General features: G+C 42.4%; 1 pseudogene; it reads right to left on the bottom strand.

The window, feature by feature from the left end:
* Window positions 1-18,204: 18,204 nt before the first annotated feature.
* Window positions 18,205-19,111, bottom strand: LOC140458581 (cyclic AMP-responsive element-binding protein 1 pseudogene; annotated as a pseudogene).
* Window positions 19,112-20,468: the final 1,357 nt, after the last annotated feature.

Below are 20,468 nucleotides of genomic sequence, written 5' to 3'. Positions count from 1 at the left end.
GTGCTGATGCGCTGCCCCACGGATACCTCAGTCACTCACACTACCTAATGGCCTAGTGAGATTATCACTAGATGGATAACCCAGACACCCATATAACGTTCTGGGGCCCAGGGTTTGGATCCCGTCACGGCAGACGGTGGAATGTGAATTCAATAAAAATTTGGAATTAAGAATCTATTAAAGACCACGAATCCATTGTTGATTATTACGGAAAAAAAACCTCAAATTCGCTAATATCCTTCAGGGAAGGAATCTGCCATCCTTACCTGGTCTGGCCTACATGTGACTCCAGACCCACAGCAATGTGGTTGACTCTTTACTGCCCTTTGGGCCCAGCCAGTGACACCCTCATGTGAATGAATAACAAAGAAGGTCAAGTCTTGTACACAACCATTCTATTCTTACAGATAAGTGATCTCTTAGTAAATTTGCTTCTCAACTCCCTGCTGACTATTGGGGAAGGTCGGGGGGGGGGGGGTCAATAGTACCATCCCAATAATGAGATCATCCCTTTCTTATTTCTCAGTTCCACCTGTATAACCTGTCTGGATGTACTCCCAGGAATACCCTCTTGAAGCCCAGCTGTAATGTTATCCCTTATCAAAAATACCTCTCCCCCTGCTCTGTTGTCCCCTTTCTATCTTTGCGAGAGCATCTATACAGTGGAACATTAAGCTGCTGGTCCTATCCATCATTAAGTCATGCCTCTGTAATTGCTATAATACCCCAGTGTGATGTTCAAAACCATACCCTGAGCTCCTCTGCCCGACCTATCGGGCCTCCTGCATTGAAATAAATGCAGAGTAACTGCTCATTCTGTGCCTTGCCCTTGTCTGCCTTGACTGTTTGACGTCTGAACTGTACCAGCCTCAGACTGAGCTCTTCCCTCACTCTCTCTCTGGGTTTACCCACATTCCTTCACCGGTTTAATGCCTCCTGAAAAGCACTAGCAACTGTTCCCTTCCAGTGCCAGTACAATCCATCCTTCCGATGGAGGTCAATTCTACCCCACAAGAGATTCCCATGATCCAATAATGTGAACTCTTCTATTCCTATGTCATTCATACCAATAAACAACAGCCTCCCCTCAAAATGGTTATTCTCCCCTTTAAGAATATTCTGCTCCCTCTCGGAGGTATCCTTATACAAAAATTACACATTCGAATAATAAACCTTACACTCATCAGGTCAGCATAAAAGGATTACATGACACATTGAAGGTTTGGGGAGACCTTTTGAGAGAAGGCAATGATTCAAAGGAGAATTTTTAAGCAGCAAATGGGATTGATCTGGAAAACAATACACACACACACACACACACACACACACACACACACAATGTGAATATCCAGATCCTGATATACCAAGTAATTCAATCACAGTTTAGCAGAATATTTACTGAGATTACCATCTGAACATCCAAATGTAATACAAGTTTATAAAATCTGTCACTGTCAGTTCAAGTTAGAAACTCACACCATCCCCTCCTCGTCGCCCAGGATTACTGTACATATTACCCTTGAGGACATCAGCAGTCAACTCAGAGGGACATCTGTAGGTTTCTAGGAGATTCCAACTTGAGATCTTATGTGACTGAACACAGCAGTTCTTTGACACATTGGAGAAAATGATCCAAGCGTCAGTGAGATATGGGGAACAAGAATTCCTTTCTTTTCTTTCATTCCGTGCTGCCGCTCTGCCTCATCAATAAGACATGGGTGTGAAAGGCTAATGCCTAATGATGGGCAAGTTGTCTCCATCCTGACCAATGGGTAGGAAGATCCTCTCAGTCACTCCAAAGCGTATCCCTAAAAAGATAGCAACTCTATCTGCTTCCCACTGCCCAGTGCTCCCAGTAAATGTTTGGAAGAATGGGAAGGGGGGGATATCTCCCAGAAAAGGCATAACTGTCAAGGTCTAAGAGGATTATGAAAAGAGAGAGATGCAAAGGAGAAGGGGGCAACAAGTTGCCAGATGGGGTGTAACTTGGGAAAATGGGAAGTTGCTCATTTTGGAGGAGATAAAAGAACAAAGTACTATTTAAATGATGGAAACTGTAGAAAGCTGCACAACAAAGGGACCAGGGGTAATTGTTCAGGAAACACAGAAAGCTACCACACATTTACAACAGGGAATCAGGAAGGGGAATCGAATGTTTTGTTTCAAGGGTTTTCAGTATGAGAGATTGGAGTATATACCTGAGAGTAATGTGTGGAAGTGCTGGTGAGACCACCATATCTGCAGTAATGAGAGCAGTTTTGGTCCCTTTAGATAAGGAAATGTGTCACTTTATTGGAGGCATTTCAGGGAAGATTCAATGAGATGATCCCTGGTTTGGAGGGATTATCTTTCAAATAAATTCTGAAAAGGTTGGGACTCTACTCACTGGATTTTGGAGAAAGAGAGGTGATCTCATTGAGACAGATGGGATTCTTAAGGGGTTTGACAGGATAAATACTGAGAGGATGTGTCTGAGGGTAAATACTGAGAAGGGAGTCTGAAACCAGATTCTGAGTCACGGGATCAATGGCTCAGTTTTGGATTCAAGTTTAAGGCGACACAGTTTAAGGGGTTTCAGTAGCAATGGAGCTGGGGTGAGGTGGAGAAAAGCAACATTTAAGAGATTGGAATTCCTGGTGTTGTGATTGTGTGGATGTCTGATCAGAAGGTCACCTTGGGGTCAGATAGAACAGCAATATTGTGAAGAGTGTCGTTCTGCCTCAGAGTTCCCAGTGGGAGGGGCTCAGCAGAAATGTAAAAGTAAGGCAATGGGTTTAACCATGACAATGTTTCATTGGAGGAAATTGCAGCTAATCGAGTACTGGGAATGTGATAAGCAGTTTGATAACTGAGTAATAGTGGAGCAATGGAGAGGGATGATGGGGAGGGAGAGCTGGGCATCGTCAGTGTATATGTCAAACATAACACAGTGTTTTTGGATGATATCACCTCCTGGCACTATGTACGTGAGATACAGGAGAGACCAAGGATAGATCGTTGAGGGATACCAAATGCAAGGAATTCAGAAAGGAAAAGGAGAGTGGAGATGGAGCAGGATTTTCCAACAATGGTGAGGTCAAATATTAGTTTTTCACAGAATGGGAGAGAAGGACATAACCAAAAAAGACCAACAGACAGAACAAGGAACAATATCGATGAATTGGCGAGGGGGAGTGATGAGGCGGCAGCGGAGGAAAGAGAGTTGGAAAGTGAGTTTAGCGAGATTAGGGTAAAGGGTCAAGGTGAGCTCTGATAAGGCTTGACAAGAGACTGGAGAAAGATGTAGGTTGAGGACACAAAACAGGAACACCACGTGAGGCAGTTTGGCTCAGTGGGCTAGTGGGAGGGAGGGAAGGAGCAGATCGGATTATCTCAGTCTTAGTGACAGAGAAACTCCATGTGCTCCTCACTCGTTGTTGGAGGGGAGGATGGAGGAGACAGGATGATGGACAGTGTTTTACAAAGAAAAAAAACCAGGGTTTTATCCAGAATATTAAAACAAATGACTGAAGTCCTGGTTCGAATCCTATCTTGACAGATGGTGGAATCTGAATTCAAGAAAAAAAAATGTATTAGGAATCTGCTGATCTCCATGAAACCATTGTCATTGGCGAAAAAAAATCCTGCCAACCTGACAGCGGCCCAGCCAGCTACTCACTGTATTAATCACTGCAAAGTCTCAAATCAGGAATGAAATTGAATGGACCAGTTGGCAACTAACAAGGCACCAGAAATTACAACCATAGAATCAGCCCTCTCGATGGTGCAACGTCCTCCTCACTAACATATGGTTTTTGGGGCCAAAATGTGGAGAACTGTCTCAGACGAGTCAAGGAACAGCCTGACACAGTCATACTCACGGAATCATCCCTTACAAACAATGACCAGACACCACCATCACCATCCTGAGATATCGAGAGTGTGGTGTTGGAAAAGCACAACAGGTCAGGCAGCATCCGAGGAGCAGGAGAATCGACGATTCGAGCCGAAGCCCTTCATCACCCTGACCTGCTGTGCTTTTCCAGCACCAGACTCTTGACTCTAATCTCCAGCATCTGCAGTCTTCACTTTCTCCTGAAATCTCTGGATACGTCCTCTCCCACCGGCAGGATAGACCAGGCTGAGGAGTAGCACAGTGGTGTACAGACAGGGAGGATTTGCCCTGGGAGTACACAGCACTGGCTCCGGAGACCAGGAAGTCTCATGGCTCCTGCTGATTACCACGTCCCCTCCTCCCTTGGCTGATGAATCACTTCTCCTTAAGGTTGAAGGACATTTGGAGGAAGCACTGAGGCAATAAAATGGTGTCAAGTGTATTCTGGGTACAGGATTTCAATGTCCACAACCGGGACTAGCTCTGCAACAGAATTACTGACTGATCTAGCCAGGTCTTAAAGGATATAGCTGCTCAACTGAGTCTGCAGCGGGTGGTGAGGGAACCAACATGTATGTAAAACATACGTGATCTCATTGTTATGAATTGACCAGCGGCAGATACATCTGGCCATGACAGTATCAGTACGAGCGACCATCACACATTCCTTTTGTCTTGCCTTAAAGTTGAGAAAAACCTCCATTGTGTTGAGTGACACTATCACCGTTCTAATTGGGACAGACTTTGAAGAGATGTAGGATCTCAAACTGGGTATCTCTGAGGCACTGTGGGATATCAACAGCAGCAGAACTGTACTCCAGCACAATCTGTAATCTCATGGGTTTGTAAATCCCTCTCTCAACCATCACAATGTACAGTAAAAGAGGGCATGCCAAGAGCAGCACCAGGCAGACTTAAAAATGAAGTGCCAACCTGGTGAAATTATCAAACAGAACTACCTGCATATCAAACAGCATCAGCAGCAAGCAACAGAGCTAAGTGATCCTACATCCAATGGAACAGATCGGAGCTCTGCAGTTCTGCCACACCCAGTTGTGAACGGTGATGGGCAATTAAACAACTCACTGCAGGAAGCATCACAGAGATCCCCACCCTTACTGATGGAGGGGCATCACACACCCATGCACCAGAGAAGATGACAGCATTTGCTGCAATCTTCAGCCAGAAGTGCAAAGTGGGATGATCCACTTTGCCTTCTCCAGTGGTTTCCAACATCACAGATGTGAGTTTTAAGCCAGTTCGATTCAGTTTGAATAACGTCAAGAAATGGTTAAGTAGTGCAAAGGCTATGGGCCCTGCCAATATTCTGGCAATAATACTGATGGTTTGTGCTCCAGAACTTGCCACCCACCAAGGCAAGTACCGCTCCAGCACTGGCATCTACCGACAATGTGGAACAGGCATGTTCAACACAAAAACACAGGGCAATCCAACCCAGACAATTACCCTCTATCAGTCCACACTCGATCAGCAGTAAAGTGATGGAAAATATCATCAACAGGGCTACCAAGCAGCAGCTGCTCAGCAACAGCCAGCTGAGCGACACTCATTTTAGGCACCACCAGGACCACTCAGCTCCCGATTGAGTTACCGCCCTGATTCACAATTTGGCAACCAGCTGATGCCGAGAGGTGAGGTGAGACAGCCCAGTCCCAATCCAAGACCACTATTTCTAGCTGATTCCACCCTTGTCTCAGCTCATATACTTTCATCCCCACCTTGTGTTATCTCCAGACTTCATTTTCCAAACACACTCAGGGCCAGCTTCACACATTCTACCTCCCTGTAATCACAAGGAAGTCTAAATCTCTGCTTATTGATTCATCAAAAGGCTCCGAATTATAATCAACAGCATACAGATGTACAGCAAGGAAACAGACCCTTCGGTCCAACCTGTCCATGCCGTCCAGATACCCCAACCCAATTTAGTCTCACCTGCCAGAACCTGGCCAATATCCCTCAATTTAAAATTCTCACACTTGATTTAATTCCTGGCTGTGATAATCCCTAGCTCCCTGCACCACACACACTTTGAGACCTCGACAACCTACTTTCTTCGAGACTCCCAACCATTTGTTAATTCATTACTTCACCTGTGTGGCTGTTTCTACAGTTGCTGAAGCAGCATGGTCTGAAATTCGCAGCCAAAACCTCTCAGGTCTGCTTTCCACCTTTAAGACATCCCTCAAAACCTGCTTTTTGGCAATGTTTTCGGTTTCCTGACCTAATATCTCCATCTCTGGCCTTATGTCTAAAGTTCTCAATAGTATTTTTGTGAAATTATAAGCATGATAATAAAAATACAAACTGTTGTTGATTTGGACATTATCTTCAAATCATCACTGTTGTTGAATGAATAATCTATAATGCCACTTATCCAACCACATTGTAGGAGCACCTTCACCACACAAACTGCAGCTGTACAAGAAAGTCAAACATCACCCTCTCCACAAGCAACAGGGCTTTGGAAGGAGAAACATAGTTGATGTTTCAGGGAGTGCAAAATGGATTACAGGGAATGAAAATGGTGCAGAATTTGATAGTCAGAAATGGAAGGAAAATACACCTGCTTATTGGAAAAAATAATTCTTGACTATCAAAAATATTCAAGAAAAAATAATCTGATAATAGAGCAGTACATGGTCAGGGGCTGGGCCGCAGTGAAAAACTTATTTGTAAATGGTCTATAAAAGTAATAAACAGACCAGAAATGCACCCATGGTTCGAGACTGAGGAAGCTAGATATTGACAAAGTGTTCACGAGAGAGCCTAGAGGTGAATCAGAGCAGAATGGGCTGCTATGGTCCCAAAGACTCTATTCTAGAGAGAGGCTGCACATGCGCCTGGCTGCACCTTGCCCCCTACAAAGATGGCGGCGGTGCACGTGTCCAGTGAATCCTTGTCCCGAATAAAGATGGCGGCGCTCACTCAATCCTGCAGCCGTGCTAAAGCAATTCCCCGTTTACTGCAAACACGGGACTGGGACGTTCACATTTGTGTTTTCCGACGTGCACAATTTGTTTGTAAAACCTCTCCGTTCATAGCAACACAGTTTTTCTCCCGTTTCCCTGTTTATTTCTTTCCTTACCGTATCCTTTCTCTCCATAACTTCCCGAGCATTCATTACAGCGACTCTGCTCCACGCGTGAGGGTGATCACATGGTTTAGTTTAGCTCCGCCCTTCATTCACTTTGATTGGTTGGAGGAAAAACCTCCGGCTAGGTCATCCAGCTCCGCCCACCGTCCTTTCATTGGGCCGGTGCTGACATCAATCTCCCGGGGTCGCTTTGTTAACTAGAGCATGTGCAGTGCGTCTTGCTTCAGCTGATATGTTGGGTAATGTGATGGGAGATTCCGGATTAGTGGTGCTGGAAGAGCACAGCAGTTCAGGCAGCATTCCTGATGAAGGGCTTTTGCCCGAAACGTTGATTTCGAAGCTACTTGGATGCTGCCTAAACTGCTGTGCTCTTCCAGCACCACTAATCCAGAATCTGGTTTCCAGCTTCTGCAGTCATTGTTTTTACCGATGTGATGGGAGAGTTTACTGAAGATAAGAATTTCCTTAGTATGAGCTCTGCAGTAGATTTCCTTTATTCATGGAAGGAATTGCATTCCTACTCATGACTGTGTAGCTATGATTGATGAATCAATGCCATCTGAACCAGTACATAAACACCCCATTTTCACATCTGAGATCTTCAGCACATTGTATCACGCTCTTCTTTGGAAATAAAAAAAACATGAAATGGAGCCTCAAGGAATCGGAGCAGGCGTAGGGGATTCATTCCCTTCAACTTGTTCCCCCATTCTATAAGATCATGGCTAGGCCAACCCAGACATCAACACCTCTTTTATGCTTGATCTGCATAGCCCTCAACTGCTCAATATTTCAAAAATTGATCTGCCCTCTTTTTAAATAATTTGAGATAGAATCGCAGATTCCCTACTATGTAGAAACAGGCCCTTCAGCCCAACAAGCCAGAACAACCATGTTACTCTGAAGAGTAACCCAACCATTACCCTCCCACATTTAACTTTCACAAAAGTTTGGGTGAGAAAGTTCTAGCCATTCACAGAGAAAAAATTCTTTACTTTTTCTAAAATGAATGTTCCCTTATGTAATGTCCCCTGGTTTGAGACTTCACTGGTGCTAGAAGATCTCGTCAACATCCACCCTGTCAAGCTCCTCAGAATCTTGTTTCCATAAGGTCACCTCTGCTTATCTATTCTTGATAGGTCAAACCTTTTGTCCTCGAAGCAGCCTAAGTGAATCTTTTTTGAATGCTCTCCGATGTTGGTTTATCCATTATTAAATATGGGAGCTATCATTGTATACAGCACTGCAAGTGAGGACTCAGCAACAGCCAGTGTGGTTAACCAGTCCTCAATCCATGCTAATACATTACCCCGATACCATGAGCTCCTAAATTGTGCAACTAACTTTTATGTAGCACCAAATCATTTGCATTTTTAAAATCCAAATACAGAACATCATTGGATTGCCCTTTATCAGCCCTGCTTGTTACCTCCTCAATGAACTGTTGCAAATTTGTCAAATATAGTTTCTCTTTCACAAAACCCAGTCTACCATGTTTAATGATAAGCTTTTCTAAATGTCCTGCAATTTCTTACTTTAATATTCGACTCTGTAGGTTCTTTCAGTAAATTTGCTAAGTATGATTCCCCTCTCTTAAATCCATGCAGACTCTGTCCAATCCTGTCACTGTTCAGTAAGAAACATGCCTGTACTCCAATATAGTTAGTAAAAGTATCTGTATTTATTTTTAAAAATCGATTACTTGTAAATGCTGGACCCAATCAATAATCAATGAATTTGTGACTCTGAATTTGGGTTATCATTTTTTTTTGTTAATTCCTTTTTGTACTGTGTTATGCATACAGCACCAAGTGATCACTCTTAATTGTGAGTAACTTTGAAAATAATATATTTTAAAAATGACATCTCAAAATGCTGCCTCATTATTGTGCAAGGAGGATTTTGCATTCAATAATTTGCAGATAAAATTGAACAGCTTATTGCTGCAATTTGGCCAGACTGAAGATTACACCAAGATGGCAACCCTGCTCTCAAATTCTTACTTGACACTCTTCAAGGCGATACTGATGGGACTTCACTTTGCCATTCTTGTTCACCAGCTTTATTTCCAGGTTTAATCCTATAATCATTCGAGAGCTTGTAATTTTAGACAACTTCTCTTTTCGGTACATATGTAAATATCATATGAAATGTTGCACTGAATGGTACCAAATCTGAAATTAGTCTCTAATCTGATAGTAACATGCTCTGACCCTTCTACATATGTATTGGTATAAGTCTACGCCAGTTATTTTTCTGAAGCCTGTGATTCCTGATGAAGGGCCTATGCCCGAAACATCAACTCTCCTGCTTCTCGGATGCTGCCTGACTTGCTGTGCTTTTCCAGCATGACACTTTTCGACTCTGATGTCCAGCTTCTTTGGTCATCACTTTCTCCTTTGAGTAGATTAAACCAAGAATAATTTTTGTTGATCAAAGTGCAACAGGAACCAATTCATGAAATTCAGATATCTCACATTTACCTTAACTATGTGAAGGCTAAGACATTACTAAATTATTGTCAGTAATTGAAACCGTGCTGACAAACTTGTGCAGTATCAGTGTCTCACCTTTAGAGTGTATCCAGATATCGCGCAACTGCAGTATTTTGTTTTTCACTCAGCTATATGTTGTTCTCACTTGTTTCTTTGTGAAAGATTACAAAACTAACTTGGATAAATGATTTCTTTAACCAATGTTGGGAGAGAAAGAATGTCAGTATTTCAAGTGCTGATAAAGTAAAATAAACTGATAATCAGTAGAAAGGGTTTAAGATGGATATGGAGCAAATGCTGGCAAATGGGACTAGTTTAATTTTGGATTACTGGTCAGCATGGGCAAGTTGGGCTGAAGGGTCTGATTTTGTGTTGTACAACTGTGACTTCATTCTCTCAATTATTCAAGAAGTTGAATACTTCGAGGAGGAAAAGGAGAATTTATGCAGAGAATGCACCTGAAATGATGATTGAGGTATATCAAACTCACATTATTTCATGACATTTTCCTCTGGGTTGTTCAATGAACAAACTTGTTTTGTTATCTGAATAACTATGTATCATGTGATTTGTTTCGCACAAAATATTTTGTTAGGATCTCGTGAACTATTAAGAAGTGTTCATTTTTATTTTTAGGCAGCTTGATTATTAAGCAAGAAAAGGTTAGCGTTTTACTCCCACTGAATCATTGCTCTATAAAAGGTAACAAGCTTTTTATCTGTTCTGGGCACTGAATATATGGAAGTCAATGCTGAAGGAAAAAATCCTCGTCGGTAATGTTCCCACATCTGTGGAGTAATTGCTTCTGGTCACTCATCAGGCTTTTTAGGCTAGGAAAGAAATTAGTTGGCCAAAATTAGCAACATCATTTGAATGGACTATGCTCATTGGGGAAACTTGCAGGATCTGTAGAAGGAACACGTGTATCAGAGTGTATGCAATAAACCTGACCATTTTTATTTTTTTCACAGAGCTTGGGACCCGACTGGAGCAGCAATGAAGCTCATATTTTTTTTTAAATTCCTGAGCTTGCCAAATTATTGTTGGTAAATGTAGGTGACTTTATCAAAGCACATTTCACACTCCCCAGCTAGGATTTTGGTCCCAATTCTGTCAGTCCATCCATTCCTATGGATAACAGGTATTTTAAATGTGAGCACTCCATTTAACTAATTGAATTGAATACTTCAGTGGTTACATCGTCTTGGATTCTTAATTTCAAATTACTCAAATGTGATTTTTTTTGTTCCCCCCTGAATTTACAAGCACTGGGAAATTCTGGAATATTCCAAATATTTACAATAGATGCATTCACACTATTGAAGGCAACCTGGCAGATTTGAATACCATTCAGGTAGTCAACAACAATACATAAGTAACTTTATGAATTGCTTACTGGACACCAACGCAAGCCAAGTACTATTGAAACCACAGAATGTCTCCCAAGGATTCCCAAATCTAAACAGTGCATTCCACATATGCTTACTATCACCATCTGGGAGCAGTCTCCCAAAGTGCTTCCAGAATTTAGAAAGCACACACACTGCCCTCCAAAGCTAAATCTGCTGTCACAGGCTTCACTCGTGTTGCATACAGTGACATTTATTGTCCAGTTCTTTAACGTGACATGATTTTACAAACAATTTGTCGAAGTGAATGGAAAGTGTGATGTTTGCTTGACTTTTGGTTCTATGTATCAGACTGAACTGAACCTTAAGCAAGATGTGGGATCTTTCCCACAAACTTTGTTTAAAAGAGCAAAGATTATACTCTGAGATTTAAATGTTCAATCAAGTTTAATAAAAATTCTTCCAAAAAAATTGAGAGTTTGAGTTCAGTTCCTTTCAAGAAACATGCTCTTGGCCTTCAATTTTGTGACATGTGATCATTCTTTGGTAAAGGTGGCTGTGTACAACACTGCAGGATGTTGTGCTGAAGTGCCAAATTCGGTGGATGAGCTTTATTATTGGTGTAACTCGGCTAATTTTGAGATGGAATGTTACTTTGAGTTAAATCAAGTTTTTAAACTGAGGCGTGCTTCTGTAACTCAAGTGTGGACACCATGCTCATGTTTACAATACACTTTTGCAGATTAGTATTTTCCAATCTGTTTTATAAAAAAAGTTCAAAATAAAAAGCACAACGTCGGAGAACCGCAGGTCCAGCAGCATCTCTGAGGGGAATAAAACATTGTAAGTTCAAAGTCTCATGACCTTTTGTCCGTTCAGATGAAGAGTCAATGAACTTGAAATGTAACATGTTTTTCAATTCACCGATGCTCTCAGAACTGCTGAGTTTCTCCAGCACTTTGTTTCTGGGATTTAGATCTCCAGCACCTGCAGTTTATTGTTTTGTTACAGATCCTATGATTTGACTTGAGGAGCGAGAGGCAGCAACTGTGATCAATGAGGATATAACTCCCCAACCATGAAAAAAAACACAGTTCTTTATATTTTGCAAAACACTACTGTAAATAAGAAATGCAGTTAAGCTAAGTGCAAGATGGCATACCACCTGCCTTGTCTCAAACTTGCTATTCATCTTTGAGGACTAATCTGTCGGAATTGTGTTTGCTCGCTTCCTTTGAGATCACAGTCCACAAATGTCCCAGTTCCAATTCCTGGGCCAGGCCCAGTTACCACATTGCAGTGGGGTGGGGAGCTTTGTGTCAGCCTGAAGTTTTTGTTCAGAGCAACATTGCAGGTTGAAGCCGACTGTTTTGACTAATATTGCGTCATCAAACTTGGAGGAAATCCTTCTGAATGTATTGATTAACTGGACAGCCTGTTTACATGCAGTCCTGTTAGTAGTGCTGTAATATTCTAAGTTAAGAATCACACAACACCAGGTTATAGTCCACCAGGTTTATTTGGAAGCACACTACCTTTCGGAGCACTGCTCCGTCATCAGGTGATTGTGGAGGGCACAATTCTAAGGCACAGAATTTATGGCAAAAATTTACAGTGTGATATAACTGAAATTATCCATTGAAAAATACCTTGATTGTCTATTGAGTCTTTCATCTGTTTGAATGCCATGATAGTTTCACTTCTTTCATGTGTAAATCACAAAACCTGCTTTTAAAGGTTGCATCCCTGACACTGGCTCACCAAATCACTCATTGTATTAATCACTGCACAGTCTCAACAAAAGAATGAAACTGGATGGACCACATTACATCTACCAATGCACTAGAAAATACAACCACACAATCAGCCCTCTAGACCCTGCAACTTCTGCCTCACTGTGGGCCAACAACAGCAGCAGAACTGTACTCCAACCCAATCTGAAATCTCATGGCCTGGTATATCCCCCACTCAACCATTAACATCAAGCCAGGGGATCAACCCTAGTTCAATGGAGAGTTCCACAGGGCATGCCAGGAGCAATACCAGGCATACATAAAAATGTGATGCTTACCTGGTGAAGCTACCCAATCTGCACGGCAAACAGTGCAAGCAACACCAAATAGAACTATGGGATCCAACAACCAATTGTTCAGATCTGAGCTCTGCAGTTCTGCCACACCTAGTCAGGAATGGTGATGGACAATTAAACAACTCACTGCAGGAAGCATCACAGATATCCCCACCCTTACTGATGGACGGTCTCACACATCCATGCAACAGACAAGGCAACAGCATTTGCAGCAATCTTCAGCCAGCAGTGCCAAGTGGATGAGCCTTCTACATTGGTCCCTGACATCACAGATGTGAATCAAATTGGTTGAAAACTTATTTCAAATCAGATCAAGAAATGGAGAAGTAGTGTAAAGGCTGTCAGCCCTACCAACATTGTGGCAATACTGATGGTTGTGCTCCAGAAATTGCTGCCCACCAAGACAAGTACTGCTCCAGCACTGGCACCTACTGACATTGTGGAACATTGCTCAGGCATGTTCAACACAAAAACGCAGGACAGAGCCAGCCCAGCCAATTTCCCTCCATCAGTCGACACTCGCTCAGCAGTGAAGTGATGGAAGGTGTCATCAACAGTGCTGTCACGCAGCTGCTCAGCAATAACCTTCTGTGACGCCCAGTTTGGGTTCTGCCAGGGCCACTCAGTTCCTGGTCTTGTTACAGACTTGATTCACAAACTGACAAACAGCTGAATTCCAGAGGGGAGGTGAGGGTGACAGCCCAGTCCCACTCTAACACCACAATTTCGACTTCAGTGATATCACCTGACCTCACCACAGTCTCAGCTCATTTACTGAAACTCATTCATTTTGTTAACTCTAGATTTCATTATCTAAACCCACTCCTGGCCAACATCCCACAATCACCCTCCTTATATTGAAAATTGAGAAAATTGACAACTCTACCGCCCAAGTGCTCACTTGTACCAGAACTTGCTGATCCATCAAAAGGCTCCCAATTATAAGCAACAGCAATTTATTTTCACACCCTTGACTTAATTCCTGGCTGTAATCATTCCTATCTCCATGCACCAGACACCCTTTCACATCTCAATAACTCATTTTAGTTTAGACTCCCAGTGATGGGTTTATTTTTGAGTTCAGCTGTGTGACTGTTTCTATAGATTCCAAGGCAACACGGTCTGGAATTCCCACCCTCTAAGATCTGCTTTCTTCCTTTAAGTCATTCCTGAAAAATTGCTTATTTCACAAAGGTTTGGTCACTGGACATAATATTCTCCATCTGTGGCCTTATGTCAAAAGTTCTCAATATTTTTGTGAAATTAAAAATGCGTTGATTTGTACAGATATATCTTCTACTCTTCACTATCTCTGAGTAAATAATCTGTAATGTCTCCTACCCAACCACGTTGTGGGAGCACCTTCACCATACCAACTGCAGCTGTACAAGGAAGTCAAACATCACCTTCTCAACAGGCAACAGAGCTTTGGCCTTGATCACAGGTATCTGTGGAAGGAGAAATACACATCATGTTTCAGGGAGTGCAATATGATTTACAGGGATTGAAAATGCTGCAGAATTTGACTGTCAGAAATGGAAGGAAAATCCACTCACTTATTGGGAAAAAAGAACTCTTGACTGTCAAAGATATTGTGGAAAAAATAACCTGATAATGGAGCATATGGTCAGGAGCCAGGCAGCAGTGGACAATTCATTTACAAAGAGGTCTGTGAACGTAATAGTAAAATACTACACAGAGCAAAAATACACACGAGAGACTGAGAAAGCAAGAGAACAAACAAGCGGACATCAAGGAGCCCAGAGATGAATCAGAGCAAGTTCACTTTTATGATCCCACAGTCAGAGATGTCTAGCTCTGTCTAGCACAGAAACAGACTCTTTCATCCAACCCATCTATGCCAACCAGATATCTAACCTAATCTATTCCCATTTGCCAGCACTTGTCCAACATCCGTCTGAACCCTTCCTATTCAAATGCCTTTGAAATGTTACAACTTTAGTTGCCCTTTAGGCTCCTTTTGAATTTACCCCCACCCCCCACCCGAAACCTATATCCTCTCGTTCTGGGCTCCACCAACCCTTGTCTATTTATGCTATCCATGTCCCTCACGATTTTATAAGCCTCTGTAACATCACACCTCAGCCTATGACATTCCAGGGAAAATGACCCAGCCTATTATGCCTCTCTTTGCAACTCAAATCCTCCAACGCTGGCAACATCCTTGAAAATCAATTCTCAAACCTTTCAAGTTTCAGTGCCTCTTTCTGATAGGAGGGAGACCAGAACTGCACATAATATTCCAAAAGTGACCTAACCAATGTCCTGTCCAGCTCCTTTACTCAATGCTCTGACCAATAAAGGAGCGTCGCTCCAAAAGCTAATGTGCTTCCAATTACACCTGTTGGACTATAACCTGGTGTTGTGTGATTTTTAACTCTGACCAATAAAGGGAAGCATACTAAATGCCTTTTTCACTGTCCTATCGACCTGCGAATCTACTTTCAAGGAACTATGAACCTGCATTCCAAGGTCTCTTTGTTCAGCAAGACTCTCCAAGACCTTACAATTCAGTGTGTGAGTCCTGCTCTGATTTGCTTTTCTAAAATGCAGCACGTCACATTTATCTAAATTAAACCCTATCTGCCACTCCCCAGCCCATTTTTCCATCTGATCAATATCCCATTGTACTCTGAGATACCCTTTATCACTGTCCACAATACCACCAATCTTGGTGTCACTTGCAAACTTACTAACTGTACCACTTCTATTCACATCCAAATCATTTAAAATGAATGACGAAACAAGTCCAGAGGAAAAGAAAACCATTTCTCTGGGTGTGAATATGCTCTGTGTAAATCCTGCCCAATGACTCTCTACCAGAGAAGGCTGCACATGCGTCCCACTGAACTTTGCCCCCTACAAAGCTGGCAGCTGAACGTGTCCAGTGAATCGTTGCCCCAAATAAAGATGGTGGTGCTTACTCGAGTCAATCGCTGGATGAGGCATTTTCCCGTTTACTGCAAAAACAGGACTAAGTTTCAAATTTGTATTTTCGGATGTGCAACAAATGTCTATAAAACCTCTCAACCCATACCAACACCATTTCCCTCCCGCTTCCTACTGTTTATTTCTATCCTCACCAACAGCTCTCCGTTCGCACATCCCGAAACGACTGTGAGGATGATCACGTGGTATAGTCGGGTCCCGCCCCTCGTTCACCCTTATTGGTCGGAGGACCAACTGCTCCGCCAGGTCCTCCAGCTCCGTCCCTGCCTTTCCATTGGTCCGCCGCTGACATCAATCACTCGGGTCCATTGTTGGCTGGAGCATGCGGATTGCTTCGTGGCATGTTGCTGTTCATGAGTTACAAGAGTTAAAAATGACACCATCTCAAAACCACCTGATGAAGAAGCAGCAAAACTAGTGCTTCCAAATAATCCTGTTGACCAATAATCTGGTGTTCTGTGAATTTTACTTTTGTCTATCCCAATCCAACACCAACACCTCCAAGTCACGAATGAGGGAGGGATGTATAACATAAGAACTAGGAACAGTAGAAGACCGTCCTACCCTTCGAGCCTGTTCTGCCATTCAGTAAAATCATGGCTGATCATTTCGTGGACACAACCATTTACCCACGTTCTCACGGTGTCCATTAATTAATTACGTTTTAAAAAATCTAACCTAGCTTTAAAAACGTTTTCTGAACTAGCATCAACGACTTCCCTGGTCAATGAATTCCATAGAAGTCAAGAAGTTCCTTCTCAATTCAGTCTGAAATTTGCTGCCTCTAGTCTTGTGGTGATGCCCTCTTGTCCTAGCTTCACCTACCAGTGGAAACACCTTCTCTACTTCTATTTTGTCCATTTCATTCATTATTTTATATGTTTCCATTCTTCTGATTTCCAATGAATATAATCCCAATCTACTCAGTCTCTGTTAAGCTAACCCCCTCAACTCTGGAATCAACCTAGTTAACCTCCTCTGTACCTCCTCTCGTGCCAGTACATCGTTTCTCAACTAAGGAGATAAAAACTACATGCAGTACTCCAGGTGTGGCCTCACCAACACCCAAATACAGCTGGAACATTAAGTCTGGTTTTAAACACAATCCCTTCAGCAATGAAGGACAAAATTCCATTTGCTTTCTGAACTGATTGTTGTACCTGGTGACCAACCTTCATGCAGAAGGATGTTCAGGTCCCTCTGCAGAGCAAATGATGCAACTTTTTAACATTCAAGTTTTTTTTAATGTTAGTACAACCAAAGAGTATAAACTTGATATTTACAAATATTCTATTTCATTTGACAGACCATTACCCACTCACTCAATTTATCTATGTTCCTCTGCAAAGTTTCACAGTCCTCCGCTTACATTGTTCCACTAATCATCTTAGTGTCACATGCAAACTTTGACACCCTACATTTGGTTCCAACTCCAAATCATCTGTATTAATTGTAAATAATTGCAGTCCCAATACCGATGCCGGAGGCACACTACTTATCAATGATTGCCAGCCAGAATAATACTTATTTATCCCACACTTTGCTTCCTATTAGTCAACCAATCTTCTATCCCTTACACCATGCACCCTTATATTATGCAACAGCCTACTGCACAGCATCTTGTTGATGGTCTTTTGGAAATCCAGGTACACCACATCCACTGGATCCCCGTTGTCCACCTTTCTTGAAATGTCTTCATAGAATTCCAAAAGATTGGTCAAACATGACCTGCCCTTCATGAACCCATGCTGTGTCTGTACAATGGGACAATTTCTATTGAGATTCCCTGCAATTTCTTCCTTGATAATAGACCCAAGCATCTTTCCCACTACAGAGAATAAACTAACTGGTATATAATTCCCCAACTTTTGTCCACCTCCTTTTTAAAACAGTGGCATCACCTTTGCTGTTTTCCAATCTGCTGGAACTGCCACAGAGTCCAGTGAATTTTGGAAAATTACTGCCAGTGCATTTGCTATTTTTCCTGGCATCTCTTTTAGTACCCTGGGAGGCATTCCATCAGGGTCAGGAGACTTTTCTATCATTAGCTCAATTACCTCCAAACAGTCTAAAACTCGCTGTTCCATAATAATGATAGTTTCCAAATCCTCACCTACCGTTGTCTCTTTGTTAGTTACTGGAAAGATATTAGTATCCTCCACTGTGATATCCCATAACGAAATGCTTCTTCTCATTATCCAAAGGACCAACATTTACTTTAGCCATTCTTTTCTTGTTATATATATTTATACAAACTTTTGCTCTCTGTGTTTATAGTCTGTGCTAGTTTATTTTTCTCATGTTCTATATTACTTTTCTTTATAGCTCTTTTGTGGCTTTCGGTTGACCTTTAACATTTTCCCAGTTCTAGTTTCATGCTGTTTTTGGCCACTTTGTACACCTTCTCTTTCAATTTGATTTTCCAGAATAGCAACCCAATTCTCCAAGCATTTCACATACTCTTTCATCTTGCGATGGCACTCTCGAGCTGTTTCCCTGTTTTTCATGAGGCAGATCTCACGATTACGAGTGGTTTCTTCAGCATTCTGGTGCTGGCTTTGCAGGACTGGTGAAGATGCCATAACCATTCCCTGGTCAGCAGTGGAGTTAGGAGCTGTATGGATCTGATAGGTTTGGATATCTCCAGCAGCACCTTGTACAACCACTTGGCTGCCCGTCACAAAGATTTGCGGTCCATCAGGGCTCTGTGCATACTGTATAATGGCTGCTCCAACCTTGGCTGTAGCTACGTTGGTCATTGTTAGTGTCTGGAGCCCTTGCACTTCATCTGTACCATTGTTGCCCAGCTGAATTGCTTCCCCCTGTGTAATAGCAATGTATTGTCCACTGCTAGTCTGATAGATTGGTGTCTGCATCGTCGTTGTAGTAATGGTTGAGACAGTCTCTGCTTCTGATTTCTCCTCATCGATTTCTTGGCACACTGGGGGGATCAGAAGAAAGTTCATTCAGGATTTTCCTGTATGAAGGCCATCTCGATAGAATTTCTCTACATTTCTGAGAGTTAGTCATTCTATCCACAGATTCCTGGGAGTCCTTATTTTCAAGTATAGTAGAAATCTGAATAGTCTGAACATGAAGGGACTGCGTGACTGAGGACTGAGCTGCTTGGACTTGAACAGTCTGCCCATTCGGCAATTGCACTAAAGTTACTGCTGGACATGTTGTTGATTGGATCCCAGGCATGGTTACCTGCATGGTCACATTATATGTTAATGATCTGGATGAAGGGACTGGGGGTATTCCAATGAAGTTTGCTGATGAAACGAAGCTAGGTGGACAGGCAAGTAGTACTGAGGAAATAGGGTGGCTGCAGAAGGATCTAGACAGTTTGGGAGAGTGGTGCAGGAAATGGCTGATGGAATTCAATGTGAGCAAACACGAGGTCTTGCACTTTGGAAAAATGAATACAAGCATGGACTACTTTCTAAACGGTGAGAAAATTCATAAAGCCAAAGTACAAAGGGGTCTGGGAGTGCTAGTTGAGGATTCTCTAAAGGTAAACATGCAGGTTGAATCCATGATTAAGAAAGCAAATGTGATGTTGTCATTTATCTCAAGAGGGTTGGAATATAAAAGCAGCGATGTGCTACTGAGCCTTAAAAAAGCTCTGGTTAGGCACCATTTGGAGTACTGTGTCCAGTTTTGATCCCCACACCTCAGGAAGGGCATACTGCCACTGGAGTGTGTTCAGCGGAGATTCACACGGATAATCCCTGGAATGGTAGGTCTAACATACGAGGATTGGCTGAGGATCCTTGGATTGTATTCATTGGAGTTTAGAAGGTTCAGGGAGATCTAATAGAAACTTACAAGATAATACATGGCTTGGAAAGGGTGAACTCTAGGAAATTGTTTCCATTAGGTGAGGAGACTAGGACCAGTGGGCACAGCCTTAGAATTAGAGGGGATCAATTCAGAACAGAAATGCGGAAACATTTCTTCAGCCTGAGAGTGGGGCCTGTGGAATTCATTGCCACGGAGTGCAGTGGAGTCTGGGATGCTAAATGTCTTCAAGGCAGAAATTGATTAATTCTTGATGTGACAAGGAATTTTGGGCTATGGGGAGAATGCAGGTAAGTGAAGTTGAAATGCCCATCAGCCATGATTAAATGGTGGAGGGGACTCGATGGGCCGAATGGCCTTACTTCCACTCCTATGTATTATGGTCTTATGGTCTAAATTGATCACTTTCCTCAGATACCCATTGCCGACAATGCCTTTTCATACAGTCCTTCCTTTTCACTGGAATAGACCTTTGTAAAATGTCTTTGAAAATCTTCCACTGCTCATCAACTTCCTACCATAAAATTTTTGTTTCCAGTCTACTTTATCCAGATTCTCTCTCATTCTATTGTAGTTCCCAGTGTTCAAGCACAGGACCCAGTTATTAGATTTTATCTTCACACTCTCCATATGTATTCTAATTCAACCATACAGTGATTGCTTCTTCCCGGGGATCCCTAACTATGAAGTCATTAATTATTCCTGTCTCATTGCACAAGGCCAGATCTTGGATAGCTTGCTCCCTTGTCAGTTCCACTTCATACTGTTC

This window comes from Chiloscyllium punctatum, chromosome 33 (assembly GCF_047496795.1).
Source record: "Chiloscyllium punctatum isolate Juve2018m chromosome 33, sChiPun1.3, whole genome shotgun sequence".
Taxonomy (NCBI): Eukaryota; Metazoa; Chordata; class Chondrichthyes; order Orectolobiformes; family Hemiscylliidae; genus Chiloscyllium; species Chiloscyllium punctatum.
Note: the sequence above shows the minus strand (reverse complement) of the source record. Positions and strands in the feature narration are given on the sequence as shown.